Below are 18,233 nucleotides of genomic sequence, written 5' to 3'. Positions count from 1 at the left end.
AAAATAAGATGCCACTACGCACCTATTTATTTGCATGGCTGAAATGCAAAAAAGAAAAAAAAAACTCAACAATACCAATAGTTGCTGATTATGCAGATAAAGAGGAAGTCTTGTTCACTGTTGGTGAGGATGAAAAGTGGTGCAACCACTTCAGAAGACAGATTGGAAGTTTCTTAAAAGTTAACTGTAGTTTTACCGTAAGAACCAATGATTGCATTCTTAGGTATTTACCCACTGAATTAAAACCTCACGTCCACATGAAAACCTGCACCAGAATTTTGCTGCAGCTTTATTCATAACCAGCAAAAACTGGAAGTATCCAAGGTGTCTTTCAGTAAGTGAATGGATAAACTGTGGTTCACCCATACAATGGAATAGTCTTCAGTGATTAAAAAAAAAAAAAGAAGTGAGCTACCAAGCCACAAAGACACAATTTTTATCAGAGGCAGTAAAAATACCAGTGATTGTTAGGGGTTCACGAGAAGTAGAGAGGATTGAATAGGTGAGGGAGAGTGGATTTTTAAAGCAGTGAAACTATTATATATGAAACTGTAATGGAGGATACATAATATTATGAATTTGTCAAAATCCATAGAACCTTACAGCACAAAGAATGAAGTTTAATGTATGCAAGTTTTTTCATAAAATCATTTAAAGTTGGGAGAACCAGAAAAGAATGCAGACTGTGACAAAGTAATCTAAATGTATTTGTTAGAAACAACCTCACTGAAGATAACGAGGAGAAAGGGAAAGGTACTGACCAAAGTAACTTTGGAAATGAGTGTAATCTGCAAAAGTAAAGGAAAGAAAAAAGTACTCACTCTGGAAACAGATATACTAAAAATAAAAAATATATGAAGAGGATTATCATGGCCCCTGAAAAAGGATGACACACAAATTTGTGAAGCATTCCATTTTTTAAATTTAGTATGTTAAATATAATCCTCACGGTAACCACAAAGAAAATACCTTAAAAAAATACACAAAAGGATATGAGAAGGAATTCAAAATGGTGCACTATAAAATTTCAACTAAACACAAAAGAACACAGTCTTTGGGGAAATGAGGGACAAAAAGGTATAAGGCACACAGAAAACGTACAACAAAATGGCATAAAATCTTGATAAGTCCTTCCTTAGTAGTAGTTATTTTCTTGTTGTTGTGTGCTGTTGCATTGATTCCAACTCACAGTGACCCTAATAAGACAGGGTGGAACTGTTTCGTAGGGTTTCCTAGGCTGTAATCTTTACAGGACCAGATCGCCAGATCTTTTCTCCCAATGAGCCACCGATGAGTTTGAAACACTGACCTTTGGGTTAGCAGCTGAGTGCTTAACTATTGTGCCACCAGGGCTCCTTAGTAGTTACTTTAAATGTATATAAATTAAATTATCCAAAAAAAAGGGCAGAGATTAACAGAATGGATAAGAAAATATGATTCAACTATATGCTATTTAGAAGAAATCCACTTTAAACCAAATGACACAAATAGGTTGAAAGTGAAAGGATGGAAAGAAATAGTCCATATAAATAGTAACCAAAAGAGAGCTGGAGAGGTTATATTAATACCAGACAAAATAAACTTTAAGTCAAAAATTGTTACCAGAGACAAGGACATTATAGAATGATAAAAGGATCGATTCAATATAATGAACCACGTAAGGGGCACCGTTACGGAGACTTCCTAGACATAACATGGGTTTACTGGGTTTGAAGGCTTAGGACAATAGTCCAGTGGAAAACTTGGTCAACTGGAATAAAACAGTTCAGAATGTTCTACATTCTAGTTTGGTGGGTAGCGTCGGAGGTATTAAAATCTTCTGAGTGGCCATCTAAGAATCAATAATTGGTGTGCACTCATGTGAAGCAAAAGAGAAAGAAAGAAACCCAAGACCCAAAAAAGAAATCAGTCTACAGGACTAATTGTCCATATAAGCCATGACTTTGACTATCCTGAGACCAGAAGAACTAAATAGCTTCCAGCCACCACTACCGACCATTCTGATCAGGGACACAATAGATGGTCCCAGATAGAATGGGAGAAAAATGTAGAACAAAATTCAAATTCCTAAAAAGTCCAGACTTACTGGACTAGCAGAAATGAGAGGAACCCTCAAGACTATTGCCCTGAGATATTCTTTCAGCCAAACAACAGGCTGACTCATAAAATAAATAACATTACTCGTGAGTACTGTGCTACTTTAAATGATCATCTGTATGAGACCAAACAAGCAACATTTACCCTAAGGCAAAGATGAGAAGGTAAGGGTGGGCAGGGAAGCTAGATTAATGGAAACAGAACAATCAGAATGGAAATAATGAGATACTGACATTGTGAAAACTGTAACCAATGTCATTGAACAATATATATAGAAATTGTTAAATGGGAACTTAATTTGCTGTGTAAACATTCACCAAAAACACAATAAACTATTATTTAAAAAGGATCAGTTCATCAAGAAGAAATAACAACTATAAATATATATGCACCTAACAAGAGAGTTCCAAAATATATGGAGCAAATAGTGACAGAATTGAAGGGAGAAATAAAGTAGTTCTATGACAGTAATTGAATATTTCAATACACTACTTTCAATGATGGATAGAACATCTAAACATAGAACATGAATTACACTATAAACCAGCTAGACCTAACAGATATATGTCTATAGAATATTCCACTCAAAAGAGCAGCACATACATTCTTATCCAGTGGATACGTATCATTCTCTAGAATAGACCCTATATTAGGTCACAAAACAAATCTCAATAAATTTAAAAAGATTTAAATTATACAAAGTATCTTCTCTGACCACAATGGAATGGAACTAGAACTTAATAACAGAAGAAAAATTCTAAAATTTACAAATATGTGTAAATTAAACAATATACTATTAAACAACCAATGAATCAAAGAAGAAATCACAAGAAAAATTATAAAGAACTTAGAGATGAATAAAAATTAAAGAACAACATACCAAAACTTATGGGATGCAGCGAAGGCAGTGCTCAGAGGGGAATTTATAGCTGTAAACACCTACATTAAAAAAGAAGAAAGATCTCAAATCAATAACCTAACTTTACATCTTGAAGAACTAGAAAAAGAAGAGCAAAGTATGCCCAATGCTATCAGAAGGAAGGAAATAATGAAGATTATAGCAGAGAAAAATGAATACAGAATAGAAAAATAGTGAGAATCAAGGAAACCAAAAGTTGTTTTTTTGAAAAAAATCAATACAATTGACAAAGCTTTAGGCAGACTGACAAAAAAAGAGAGAAGACACAAATAACTAAAATCTACCGATTATACAGAACAAAAATATGAGAGGAGGATTATTAGAGAATACTATGAAAAACTGTATGCCAACAAATTAGATAATCTGGATGAAATGGACAAATTCCTAGAAACAATGAAATACCTAAGTTGACTCAATAAGAAATAGAAAATCTCAACAGACCTATAACAAGTGAAGACACTAAATCAGTAATCAAAAACCTCCCAACCAAGAAAATTACTGGACCGGATGGCTTCACTGGGGAATTCTACCAAATATTAAAAAAAGAATTGACACTAATCCTTCTCAAACTCTTCCATAAGACAGAAGAGGAGGGAACAATTCCTAACTCACTCTGTAAGGCCAGTATTACCCTGATATCCAAGCCAGATAAAAACACCAGAAGAAAATAAAATTGTGTACTAATATTACTTATGCATATAGATGTAAAAATCCTCAACAAAATACTAGCAAACTGAATCCAATAGCCTATTAGAGGATTATATACCTTGAACAAGTGGGCTTTATCCCAGAAATTCAAGGGTGGTTCGATTTAAGAAAGCAATCAACTACATTAATAGAACAAATGAAAAGAATCACATAATCATCTCAATTGATCATAAAAGGCATTTAACAAAATCCAATGCCTTTCATGATAAAAAACACTCAGCAAGCTAGGAATAGAAGGGGTATTTTTCAACATAATAAAGGACATTGATGAAAAATCCACAGCTAGTATCAAAATCAATGGTGCAAAACTGAGAACTATCTCCTAAGATCAGGAACAAGAAAAGGATGCCTGCTTTCACCATTGCTGTTCAATGTCATACTGGAAGTTCTATCCGGAGTAATTAGAGACGAAAAAAAAAAAGACATTCAAATCAGAAAGGAAGAAGTAAAACTGTCTCTATTTGTATATGACATAATTATATATGCAGAAATTCCCAAAGATTCCATGGAAAGCTACTACAGCTAATAAAAGAATTGAGCAAAATTTCAAGATATAAGATCAATATACAAATATCAATTGTGTTTCTATACATCTGCAATGAACAATCTGAAAAGGAAATTCAGAAACCATTTACATTTACAATATTCCATTTACAAAAGCATTACAATTCTACTTAAAATAGCATCTAAAAGAATAATACCTAAGAATAAATTTAACCAACAAGGCAAAAGACTTGCACGCTGAAAATTATAAAACATTGCCAGAAGATATTAAAGAATACCTAAATAATTGGAAAGACATCCCATGTTCATGGATTGGAATACTTAATATTGTTAAAATGTCAGTATTTCCCAAATTGATCTTCAGCCTCCACAACCTGTATCAAAATTTCAACAGTCTGTTTTCAGAAATAGAAAAGCCAATCTTCAAATTTATATGGAATTGCAAGGAGTCCCAAATAGCCAAAATAATTCTGAAAAGAACAAGGCAGGAAAGCGCACACTTCCAGATTTCGAAATGTACTATAAAGCTACAGTAACCAAAACAATGTGGTACTGACATAAGGATAGACATATAGACCAATGGAACAGATGTGAGAATAAGCCCATACATCTATGGCCAGTTGAATTTCAACAAGGATTTCCAGTCTGTTACATGAGGAAAGAATAGTAGTCAACAAATTATCCTGAAGCAACTGAATTTCCACAGCCAGAATGATGAAGTTATACCCCTACCTCACACCATATACAAAAATTAACTCAAAATGGGCCACAAACCGAAATATAAGAGCTAAAACCATAAAACTCTTACAGGAAAGCATAGCGATAAATCTTCAGGACCTTGTATTTGGCAATGGATTTTTAGATATGACAAGAAAAGCATGAGCAACAACAGAAAGGTATGTTGGTCTCCCTCAAAATAAAAAATTTTCATGATGCTGAGTGAAGTAAGTCAATCACAAAAAGGACAAATATTGCGTGATCTCATTTATGTGAAATACATAGAATAGGCAAATGTATAGAAACAAAAGTTTTATTAGTGGTTACCAAAGGTGGGAAGGAGGGGGAGAGAAGCATGGTTTAGGAAGTATTGAGTTTCTGCTTATAGTGATGGAAAATTTGGTGATGGATATTGGTGATGGTTGCACAACATGATTGATGTAACTGCTTTTACTGAATTGAACACAAGAAAAATGTTGAATTGTCAAATGTTCAGTGTTTACACACACATATTTATAATAGTAGATAGCAAAAATATTTTTAAAACTTTAGTGCATCAGAGAACATTATCAAGAAAGTGAAAAGGCAGCCAACAGACTGGAAGAAAATACATGTTAACTATATATCTGCTAAGGGTTTAATATCCAGACTATATAAAGTAATTTTACAGTGGAGAAACCTAACAGACACTACTTCAGCCAGGTGATCAAGGTTAATAACAAGAGTGCTAAATTTTGTTAATGGTATGTATCCTTGACGTGATATGATGAAAATGGCACTTTACCTCTGTGATCTTCCTCCCAAAAACCCATAATTCCGGTTTAATTGTGAGAAAAACATCCAACAAATTCCAATAGAAGGTGCAACACATACTTAGCCAAGACTCCTCAAAACGGTCAATGTCATTGTCTTAGTCATCTAGTGCTGCTATAACAAAAACACCACAAGTGGATGGCTTTAACAAAAAGAAATTTATTCTCTCACAGTCTAGTAGGCTTAAGTCCAAATTCAAGGCATGAGCTCCAGGGGAAGGCTTTCTCTCGCTGTTGGCTCTGGAAGGAGGTCCTAGTCATTAGTCTTCCCTTGGTCTGGGAGCATCTCAGCACAGGAACCTCAGGTCCAAAAGACACGCTCTGCTCCCAGAACTGCTTTCTTAGTGATATGAGATCCTCGTGTCTCTCTGCTCACTTCCCTCTTTTATATCTCAAAAGAGACTGGCTTAAGACCCTACCTAATCTTGTAGATCTCATCAATATAACTGCCACTAATCCATCTCATTACATCATGGTGATAGGATTTACAACACACAGGGAAATCACATCAGATGAAAAAATGGTAGACAATCATAAAATGCTAGAAATCATGGCCTAGCTAAGCTGAAAGATGTTTTGGGGGGACACAATTCAATCCATCAGAGTCATGAAAAAAAAAAAGAAAAATCTGAGAAACTCTCACAGCCAAGGTGGCATCACAACTAAATACAATGTGGTATCCTAGATGTAATCCTGGAACAGGAAAAGGGACAACTGAGGTAATCTAGGAAAATTGGAAGTTGTCAAAAATGAAACAGAATGCATAAACACTAATATCCTAGGCATTAGTGAGCTGAAACGGACAGGTATCAGACATTACGAATTGGACAATTATATAGTCTACTATGCCGGAATGACACCATGAAGAGGACTGGGATTGCATTCATCATCAAAAAGAACATTTCAAGATCTACCCTGAAGTATAGTGCTATCAGTGATAGGATAATATTCATATGCCTACAAGGAAGACCAGTTAATATGATTATTATTCAGATTTATGCACCAACCACTAAGATGAAGAAACAGAAGATTTTTACCAACTTCTGCAGTCTGAAATCAACTGAACATGCAATCAGGGTGCATTGATAATTGCTGGTGATTGGAATGGGAAAGTTAGAAACAAAGAAGAAGGATCAGTAGTTGGAAAATTATGGCCTTGGTAATAGAAATGATGTCTGAGATTGCATGATAGAATTTTGCAAGACCAACTACTTCTTCATTTTAAATACCTTTTTTCACCAACATAAACAGTGACAATACACATAAACTTCATCAGATGGAGTATACAGGAACCAAATCAACTACATTTGTGGGAAGAGATGATGGAAAAGCTCAATATCATCAGTCAGAACAAGGCCAGGTGCTGACTGCAGAACAGACCATCAATTGTTCATATGCAAGTTCAAGATGAAACTGAAGAAAATTAGAACAAGTCAATGAAAGCCAAAGTATGAACTTGAGTATATCCCACCTGAATTAAGAGACTTCCTCAAGAACAGATTTGACGCGTTGAACACTAATGACCAGGTGAGTTGTGAAATGACATCAAGGACATTTTACATGAAGAAAGTAATATGTCATTAAGAAGACACGAAAGAAAGAAAAGACCAAAATGGATGTCAGAAGAGACTCTGAAACTTGCTCTTGAACGTCGAGTTGCTAAAGTGAAAGGAAGAAATAGTGAAGTAAAAGAAGATTTTACTAGTAAACGGAAGATTCCAAAAGGCGGCTCAAGAAGACAAAGTATTACAATGACATGTGCAATGACCTGGAGATGGAAAACCCAAAAGGGAAGAACATGCTCTGCATTTCTCAAGCTGAAAGAATTCAAAGAAAAATTCAAGCCTCAAGTTGCAATATTGAAGGATTCTATGGGGAAAATAATAAACAATTCTGGAAGGATCAAAAGAAGATGGAAGGAATAAACAAAGTCGCTATACCAAAAAGAGATGGTTGACGTTCAACCATTTCAGGAGGTAACATATAATCAGGAACCAGTGGTACTGAAGGAGGAAGTCCAATCTGCAATGAAGGCATTAGTGAAAACAAGGCTCTGGGAATTCAGGAGATACCAATTGAGATGTTTCAACAAAGGGCTGCAGCACTGGAAATACTCACTTGTCTATGCCAAGAAATTTTGAAGACAGCTACGTGGCCAACTGACTGGAAGAGATCTGTATTTATGCCTAAGATCTGTATTTATGCCTGTTCCCAAGAAAGGTGATCCCACCAAATGCAGAAATTATGGAACAGTATCATTAATATCACACACAAGTAAAATTTTGCTGAAGACCATTCGAAAGCAGCTGCAGCAGTATATCAAGAGCAACTGCCAGAAATTGAAGCCGGATTCAGAAGAAGTCATGGAACCAGGAATATAATTGCTGATGTCAGATGGATCCTGGCTTAAAGCAGAGAACACCAGAAAGATGGTTACCTGTGTTTTATTGACTATGCAAAGGCATTCAACTGTGGGAATCAAAACAAATAATGGATAACACTGTGAAAAATGAGAATCCCAGAACACTTAATTGTGCTCATGAGGAAACTGTACATAGATCAATAGGCAGTCATTCGAAGAGAACAAGGGGATATTGCGTGATTCAAAGTCAGGAAAGGTCTGTGTCAGGGTTGTATCCTTTCACCATATCTATTCAATCTGTATGCTGAGTGAATAATCTGAGAAGCTGGGCTATATGAAGAAGAATGGGGCATCAGGATTGGAGGAAGACTCATTAACAACCTCCATTATGCAGATGACACAATCTTACTTGATGCAAGTGAAAAGGACTTGAAGCACTTACTGATGAAGGTCAAAGACCATAGCCTTCAGTATGGATTACACTTCAACATAAAGAAAACAAAAATCCTCACAACTAGACCAATAAGCAACACCATGATAAACAGGAGAAGATTGAAGTTGTCAAGGATTTCATTTTACTTGGATACACAATCGACACCCATGGAAGCAGCGGTCAAGAAATCAAAAGACGCATTGCACTGGGCAAATCTGCTGCAAAAAAAATCTCTTTACACTATTGAAAAGCAAAGACGTCACGTGACCCAAGGTATGGTGTTTTCAATCACCTCCTATGCATGTGAAAGCTGGACTATGAATAAGGAAGACTGAAGAACAACTGACACCTTTGAATTGTGGTGTTGGAAAAGAATATTGAATATACCATGGACTGCCAAAAGAATGAGCAAATCTGTCTTGGAAGAAGTACAACCAGAATGCTCCTTAGAAGCAAGGATGGCAAGACTACATCTCACATACTTTGGACGTGTGGTCAGGAGAGATCAGCTCCTGGAGAAGGACATCATGTTTGGTAAAGTAGAGGGTCAGCAAAAAAGAGGAAGACCGTTAATGACATGGACTGACACAGAGGCTACAACAAAGGGCTTAGGCATAACAACAATCGTGAGGATGGCGCAGGACCAGGCAGTGTTTCCTTCTGTTGTACACAGGGTCACTATGAGTCAGAACCAACTCGAAAGCACCTAGCAACAACAACAACAAAGGAAATCTGAATAGAATATGAACTTTAGTTAATAATACTGTATCAGTACTGGCTCATTAATTGTAATAAATGTGCCATACTAATGTAAGACATTAAAAATAAAGGAAACAGGGTGAGGGGGTATGTAGAAATTTTCTGAACTATCTCCTCTATTTTTCTATAAATCTAAAATTGTTCTAAAAAATGGTCTATTAAAAAATAAACAATTTAGTCAAACGGGCAAAGTACATGAACAGATATTTCATAAAAAGATGGCAAATAAGTACATGAAAAGATGTTAAACATCATTAGCTAGCAGGGAAACACAAATTAAAGCCACAATGAGATAGCACTACACACCTATCAGAATGGGCTAAAATAAAAAATAATGACAAATTCAAACACTTGCAAGATGTAGAATAGGTGGATAATTAACACATCGCTGGTAGGCACGTAAAACGACACGGTCACTCTATAAAAGACTTTGACAGTTTCTTATAAAACTAAACATGCTAGACCATACTTAATGGTCTGACTGAAACTAGAGGAATCCCGGCGGTCATGGTCCCCAAACCTTCTGTTGGCCCAGGACAGGAACCATTCCTGAAGACAACTCATCAGACATGGAAGGGACTGGACAGTGGGTAGGAGAGAGATGCTGATGAAGAGTGAGCTATTTGTATCAGGTGGACACTTGAGACTGTGTTGGCATCTCCTGTCTGGAGAGGGGATGGGAGGATAGAGAGAGTTGGAAGCTGGCAAAATTGTCACCAGAGACTGTAAGGGCTGACTCATTAGGGGGAGAGCAAGTGGGACTATGGAGTAAGGGGTATATAAACTTATATGTGACAGTCTGACTTGATTTGTGAACGTTCACTTGAAGCTCAATAAAAGTTAAAAAAAACTAAACATGCTACTACCATACAATTTCCAATTGTACTCCTGCGCACTCACCCCAGAGAAGTGAAAGCATGTGGTCACACAAACACGAATGTACATGAATACTCATAGCAGCTTTATCTGTAGCCAAAAATTGGAAACAACCTTGATGTTCTTCAATTGTAAATGGTTAAACAAATGGTGGTACATCCCTACTATGGAATACTATTGAGCAATAAAAAGGAATGAACTTTTGATACAAGTAACAACTTGAATCATACATTATGTAACCATTTAAATTGCTTTTTCACTCAGCATAACTGAGTTATATAACATTCTTGGAATGATTATAGAGAACAGATTAATGGCTGTCAGGGGTTAAGGATAGAGGGGGCAGGATGCTAAGGAAAATGGTAAAATGAGGGATTCCCATGGTGATGGAAGTGTTTTGTATCTTGAATGTACCAATGTCAATATACTGGCTGTGATACTGTACTATAGTTTTGCAAAATGTTACCATTGTGTGAAATTGGATAAGGGGTACATGAGATCTGTCTGTATTGTGTCTTACAACTGTATATAAATCTACAATTGTATCAAAGTTTTTTAACGAAAAAAATTAAATTGAGACTTTAAATTCTGTCCAAGGTGAAGTAAATCCTTCTTCTTACAACTAGAAATCCCTGGACATAAACTCAACAAATAAGCATAGAAAGACTCTGACAGATAGAAAGAAGACGGTGGAATGCCTAGGGACCTTATGATTTGAGGAACCTTAAGGCTGTGGGTTCCCTAGGCTTCCTTTTTGCCTCATATATATCCTGGATGGGGCACTGGAAAAGCCTGCAACCCACAACTGCCAACAAGCACAGACAAAAAAGACTCACAATAAAAGCTTGCTTCCCCTGCAAAAACAAACGAGTAAAAAACAAAAACATGAAAAGGGTTGCCTAACAGAACAGAATGGAATACCTTCTTGACAATACCTTAGATCAGACAAACAAAAAGGAAAACCTGCTCCTTACCCAACATTTCAGCAGGGTTGAATAGGGAGCTAATCTACTCAAACTTCTGCCTATCAAAAATAGGTGGTAATGCTCTGATTCCCCAGGGGTGACACCAGCAGGGCCAAGTAGAGAACTGATCTTTCATCTCCCATTTGATGGAAACAGGTAGCACTCTGATTTCCCTGCCTGCGTGGTGTTAGTGACATACATTAGAGAGATTGATCCATCACCCGCATCCAACAATAAGACTGAATGAGGTGGTCTGAGATGGGCTAATCAACTCTTTGGTTTCCCACTTCCTAGTATGAGCTGCGACCAGTATGAAACTGGGCTTCCACTCCTACCTCGTAGAAATGAGGCTGAACAAGGTAGTGCAAGGAGGTACTGGCTGGCACTCCACTATTCCCCTACCCTGATGTCAATGTGGTCCAGCAGGGAGATGAGCATCTGCCCCTATCCTGCATCAGTGAAGCTGATTAGGCAGTACAGAGTAGGGCTAATCACTAACCCACTTCTCCCATCCAGAAGGCAGCAGTATTCAGCATCAAACTCAGCTTAAGTCTCCTCTTGGTGGCAATGAAACACTAAAAATTGATGCTCCATTTCCACCAGGCAATGGCATTAGGGTCAAGGAGTGACAGCTAAACTTCCACCCCACCCAGATTTACATGATTCACCTATAAAGGTGACTACCTGCCAAAAAAGATGATATAGGATCTAGAGTCTCACAATTATATCTCAAATTTCTAGGACAAAACGAAAAATCAGGAGAGGCAGGGCCAAGATGGCAGCATACTCAGACACTTCCAGTGAACCGTCTTACAACAAAGACACGAAAAAACAAGTGAAACGATTATGACAAGCTAGAAGGCCTGAACATCAAAGGCAGTTAGAAAACAGGCTGAGTGGCAGGGGGAGGGACAGATGGTTCAGAAGTGCAGAGGAACTGCCAGACCTGAATTGCTGGAACCCTCAGGCTGGGGCAGGCTGGTGGTAGTGTTCGGCCGCAGTTTCCTCAGGGAGAAACAGCTAGCCACACAGCCTACTCACACCACCAGAACCAGAGAAGAACAGTGCTCTCCGCAAAAGCTAAGTACTTGCATGTATTTTACAGCGCCCCCCACCTCCAAGCCAGTTTCAGCGGCTGTCGATTTCCCTGGACCCGAGATAGGTCCTGTTGTGCACTCTGAGCCATTCTCCCAGCCTTGGAGAAGGAATAAATTCACAACTGGGGAAAAGATAATCTGCCAGCTCCACTAACCTGGGAAGCTCAGGACAGAAACGGCTCCCGTCCAGGCATAAACGGTCTGTGGCCTTTGAATACCTTTCTCCCCTGCATGGACCTGTGTGGGCCTATTTCAGGAGAATAGGCCCTTGTTGACAGATTGCAACTGTTCCAGCTGTGCAGTGGAGAGGTGGATGTTTGATGTCTGACACCACTTTGCCTATTAAACAAGGTCCTCACCTACCCACATCAGGGGCCTAAGGGCTGATGGCTCCATTTAGGTAACCCAGCCACCCATGACAGGGGTCCAAGGATATCTGGTACCTCCCAGCCGTTAAAACCAAAAGCAATAGATGACCAAGGTCCGTTTGCAGGACCCACCCACCTGTGCGGTCCAGAGAACAGGGACGTGCTTTCCCCACAGACACTTGGGGGATGGTTTTCAACCCCTGCCTTGTTCAGAGCGTGAACACCCTTCCACAACCAGATACCAGTACCTATACCAATCACCCTTACCCCTCTAAGACTGTAGGACAGAGCCTGTGTCACACACTTGATGACCAACTACATGGACACCTGAGAGCTGAATCCATACAAGAAAAGTCAATGGACTCATAGGCCCCTATACTTGGTAACACCTCTAGTCATCTGGTGACAGAATGTTAGACCTTCAAGGGTAAAATAATCAAGCTAGCTCCCTTAAGCAACCTATTTGGACATACCAAAACAAAACAAAGCAAGAAGCTAGGATAGAGTAAGCAAACATAAAATAAACTAATACAATAACTTATAGATGGCAAAAGTCAATACCAAATCACACAAACAAGCAGACCATCATCAGTTCAACAAGCTCTCAGAACAAAGATTCCAGGGATCTTCTGGATGAAGGTGCTTTCCTGGAATTACATAACGCAGGATGCAAAAGATTAACACACAGAACTCTTGAAGACATCAGGAAGGAGATCAGGCAATACACGGAATGAGCCAAGGAACGCACAGATAAAGCAGTTGAAGAAATTAAAAAGGTTACCCAAGAACAAAATGAAAAATTTAATAAATAAGTTGCAAGAATTCACAGACAGACAGCAATCAGAAATTCAGGAGGTTAAAAATAAAATGAAACAATTAGACAACTCAAAAGAAAGTCAGAGGAGCAGAACTGAGCAAATGGAAGGCAGAATGGGTGAGATTGAAGATAAAGCACTTGGCACCAATATATTTGAAGAAAAGTCAGATAAAAGAATTTAAAAAAATGAATAAACCCTAAGAATCATGTGGGATTCTATCAAGAGAAATAACCTATGAGTGACTGGAGTACCAGAAAGGGAGAGATAACAGAAAATACAGAGAGAATTGTTGACAATTTCTTGGCAGAAAACTTCCCTAATATCCTGAAAGATGAGAAGATATCTATCCAAGATGCTCATCAAACTGCACATAAGGTACATCTTAAAAGAAAGTAGCCAAGACGTAATCAAACTTGCAAAAACCAAACATGAAGGGGGAATTTTAAGAGCAGCTAGGGATAAACGAAAAGTCACCTACATAAGTCACCTTATAAGAATAAGCTTGGACTACTCAGCAGAAACCATGCAGCCAAGAAGGCAGTGGAATGACTTATATAAAGCATTAAAAAAAAAAAAAAATTGCCAGCCAAGAATCATATATCCAGCAAAACTGTTTCTCAAATATGAAGGCAAAATAAGGACACTTCCAGATATGCAGAAGTTTAGGGAATTAGTAAAAACCAAACCAAAACCACAAGAAATGCCAAAGGGAGTTCTCTGGTTAGAAAATCAACAATATCAGATATCAACCCAAAACTAGAATACAGATGTCAACCCAAGACAGAGAAATCAGATGTCAGCCCAGATAGGAAAATGATAAAAAATAAATCAAGATAAAAAACGCTCAAAACAGGGAAACAGTGATGTCATTATATAAAAGAAGACAACATTAAAACAATAAAGAGGGACTAAGAAAAGTAGTCACAGATCTTTTAAGTGGAGAGGAAGATGAGGCAATATAAAGAAATAAAAGTTAGGTTTAAACTCAGAAAAATACGGGTAATTATTAAAGTAACCAAAAAGGTAACTAACAATCCTACTCATCGAAATAAAACAAAAGAAAAAAAAAAAATGGAGACTCAGCAGAAACAAAATCAACTACGATGAATAAGAGGAAAAGACAATATATCGAGTACTCAACACAAAAAAATTAAGGGGGAAAAAGAAACTGTCAAAAACACACAAAAAAAGATATCAAAATGACAGCACTAAACTCATACATATCCATAATTACACTGAATGTAAATGGACTAAATGCATCAATAAAGAGAGAGTGGCAGAGTGGATAAAAAAGCATAATCCGTCTATATGCCGCCTAGAGGAGACATACCTTAGACTTAGAGACAAAAACAAACTAAAACTCAAAGGATGGAAAAAAATATATCAAGTAAACAACAATCAAAAAAAAAGCAGGAGTGGCAATATTAATTTCTGACAAAATAGACTTTAAAGTTAAAGCCACCACAAAGGATAAGGAAGTACACCCTATAATGATTAAAGGGACAATATACCAGGATATAACTACATTAAATATTTACGCACTCAATGACAGGGCTGCAAGATACATAAAAAAAAACTAACAGCATTGAAAAATGAGACAGACAGTGCCACAATTATAGCAGGAGACTTCAACATGCCACTTTCGGTGAACGACAGAACATCCAGAAAGAAGCTCAATAAAGACGTGGGAGATCTAAATGCCACAATCAACCAACTTAACCTTGTAGACATACAGAACACTCCACCCAAAAGCAGCTAAGTATACTTTCTTTTCTAGTACACATGGAACATTCTCTAGAATAGGCCACATATTAGGTCATAAAGCAAGCCTTAGCAGAATCCAAAACATCAAAATATTTATTACAAAGCATTTTCTCTGACCATAAGGCCATAAAAGTAGAAATCAATAACAGAAAAAGCAGGGAAAAGAAATCAAATACTTGGAAACTGAACAATACCCTGCCCAAAAATGACTGGGTTACAGAAGATATCAAGAATGGAATAAAGAAATTCACAGAATCCAATGAGAATGAAAATACTTCCTATCAGAACCTCTGGGACACACTGACAGCAGGGCTCAGAGATCAATATATATCGATAAACGTACACATACAAAAAGAAGGGCCAAAATCAAAGAATTATCCCTACAACTTGAAAGAATAGAAAGAGACCAATAAAAGAAACCTTCAGGCACCAAAGAAAGCAAATAATAAAAATTAGAGCAGAATTACATGAAATAGAGAATAGAAAAACAATTGAAAGAGTTAACTAGACCAAAAGCTGGTTCTTTGAAAAAATTTAAAAAATTGATAAACCATTGCCCAAACTGACAAACGAAAAACAGGAGAGGAAGCAAATAACCTGAATAAGAAATATTAGATGGGTGATATTACAACAGACCCAACTGAAATTAAAAGAATCATATCAGATTACTATGAAAAATTGTACTCTAACAAATTTGAAAACCTAGAAGAAATTAATAAATTTCTAGAAACACACTACCTACCTAAACTAACATAAACAGAGGTAGAACACCTAAATAAACCCATAACAAAAGAAGAGATTGAAAGGTAATCAAAAAACTCCCAACAAAAAAAAACCCCGGACTGAATGGCTTCACTGCAGAGTTCTACCAAACTTTCAGAGAAGAGTTAACACCACTACTACTAAAGGTATTTCAGAGCACAGAAAATGACGGAATATTCCCAAACTCATTCTATGAAGCCAGCATATCCCTGATACCAAAACCAGGTAAAGACACCACAAAAAAAAAAGAAAGAAAGAAAATTACAGACCTATATCCCTCATTACTTAGATACAAAAATCCTCAACAAAATTCTAGCCAATAGAATCCAAAAATCATATCAAAAAAATAATTCACCATGATCAAATGGGATTCACACTAGGTATGCAGGGATGGTTCAATATCAGAAAAACAATGTAATCCGTCACATAAATAAAACAAGAGACAAGAACCACTTGATCTTATCAATTGATACAGAAAAGGCATCTGACAAAGTTCAACACACACCCGTGATAAAAACTCTCAGCAAAATAGGAATAGAAGGAAAATTCCTCAACATAATAAAGGGCATTTATACAAAGCCAACAGCCAACATCACCCTAAATGGAGAGAGTCTGAAAGCATTCCCCTTGAGATCGGAAACCAGACAAGGATGCCCTTTATCACCACTCTTCTTCAACATTGTGCTGGAGGTCCTAGCCAGAGCAATAAGGTAAGAAAAAGAAATAAAAGGCATCCAAATTTGTAAGAAAGAAGTAAAATTATCTCTATTTGCAGATGACATGATCTCATACGCAGAAAACCCTAAAGAATCCTCAAGAAAACTACTGAAACTAATAGAAGAGTTTGGCAGAGTATCAGAATACAAGACAAACGTACAAAAATCAGTTGGATTCCTCCACACCAACAAAAAGAACATTGATGAGGAAATCACCAAATCGATAACATTTACTGTTGCCCCCAAGAAGATAAAATACTTAGGAATGAATCTTACCAGAAACGTAAAAGACCTATACAAAAAAACTACAAGACACTACTAAGACCTACATAAGTGGACAAACATACCTTGCTCATGGATAGGAAGACTTAATATTGTAAAAATGTCTATGCTACCAAAAGCCATCTATATCTAATCCAAATTCCAACCACATTTTTTAATGAGATGGAGAAACAAATCACCAACTTCATATGGAAGGGAAAGAGGCCCCGGATAAGTAAAGCATTACAGAAAAAGAGCAACAAAGTGGGAGACCTCACTCTACCTGATTTTATAATGTATTATACCACCACAGTAGTCAAAACAGCCTGGTACTGGTACAACAACAGATACATACACCAACCAGAATTGAGAATCCAGATATAAATCCATCCACATTTGAGGGGTTGATATTTGACAAAGGCCCAAAGTAAGTTAAATGGGGGAAAGACAGTCTCTTTTACAAATAGTGCTGGCATAACTGGATATCCTTCTCCAAAAAAATGAAACAAGACCCATATCTCACACCACGCACAAAAACTAATTCAAAATGGATCAAAGACCTAAATACAAAATCTAAAACGATAAAGATCACGGAAAAAAAACAGGGAGAATGCTAGGAGCCCTAACACATGCCATAAACAGTATATAAAACATTACTAACAATGCAGAAGAGAACCTAGATAACTGGGAGCTCCTAAAAATCAAACACCTATGCTCATCCAAAGACTTAACCAGAAGAGTAAAAAGGTCACCTACATACTGGGAGAAAGTTTTTAGCTATGACAGTTCCGATCAGCATCTGATCTCTGAAATCTACATGATACTGCAAAAACTCAACTGCAAAAAGACAAATAGCCCAATTAAAAAATGGGCAAAGGATATGAACAGGCACTTCCCTGAAGAAGACATTCAGGTAGCTAACAGATACATGAGGAAATGCTCATGCTCATTATCCATTACAGAAATGCAAATCAAAACTACAATGAGATTCTACTTCACTCTAACAAGGCTGGTGTTAATCTAAAAAACACAAAACAATAAATGTTGGAGAGGTTGTGGAGAGACTGACACACTCATACACTGCTGGTAGGAATGTAAAACGATACAACCATTTTGGAAATTGATTTGGCGCTTCCTTAAAAAGCTAGAAATAGAACTACCATATGATCCAATAATCCCACTTCTTGGAGTATATCCTAGAGAAATAAGAGCCTTTACATGAACAGATATATGCACACTGTGTTCATTGCAGCATTGTTTACAACAGCAAAAAGATGGAAGCAACCAAGATGCCC

At 37.1% G+C, this 18,233-nt stretch overlaps 1 protein-coding gene and 1 pseudogene across 4 annotated transcripts in view; one reads left to right on the top strand and one right to left on the bottom strand.

Annotated features, from left to right (window-relative positions):
- The window catches only part of STXBP5L (syntaxin binding protein 5L), a 379,510-nt gene that overhangs the window by 263,107 nt on the left and 98,170 nt on the right, over positions 1-18,233 (bottom strand). The window contains exon 2 of one of the 4 annotated variants that reach the window (XM_049877594.1): positions 2,978-3,036. The exons of the other annotated variants lie outside the window; for them this stretch is intronic. The gene's annotated coding sequence lies outside the window, so the exon portion shown is untranslated. The remainder of the gene's footprint in view (positions 1-2,977; positions 3,037-18,233) is intronic. 4 annotated transcript variants of the gene reach the window in all.
- Positions 823-921, top strand: LOC126057772 (uncharacterized; annotated as a pseudogene).

Source organism: Elephas maximus, chromosome 1, assembly GCF_024166365.1.
Source record: "Elephas maximus indicus isolate mEleMax1 chromosome 1, mEleMax1 primary haplotype, whole genome shotgun sequence".
Taxonomy (NCBI): Eukaryota; Metazoa; Chordata; class Mammalia; order Proboscidea; family Elephantidae; genus Elephas; species Elephas maximus.
This window is presented reverse-complemented; position numbering and strand designations above follow the sequence as displayed.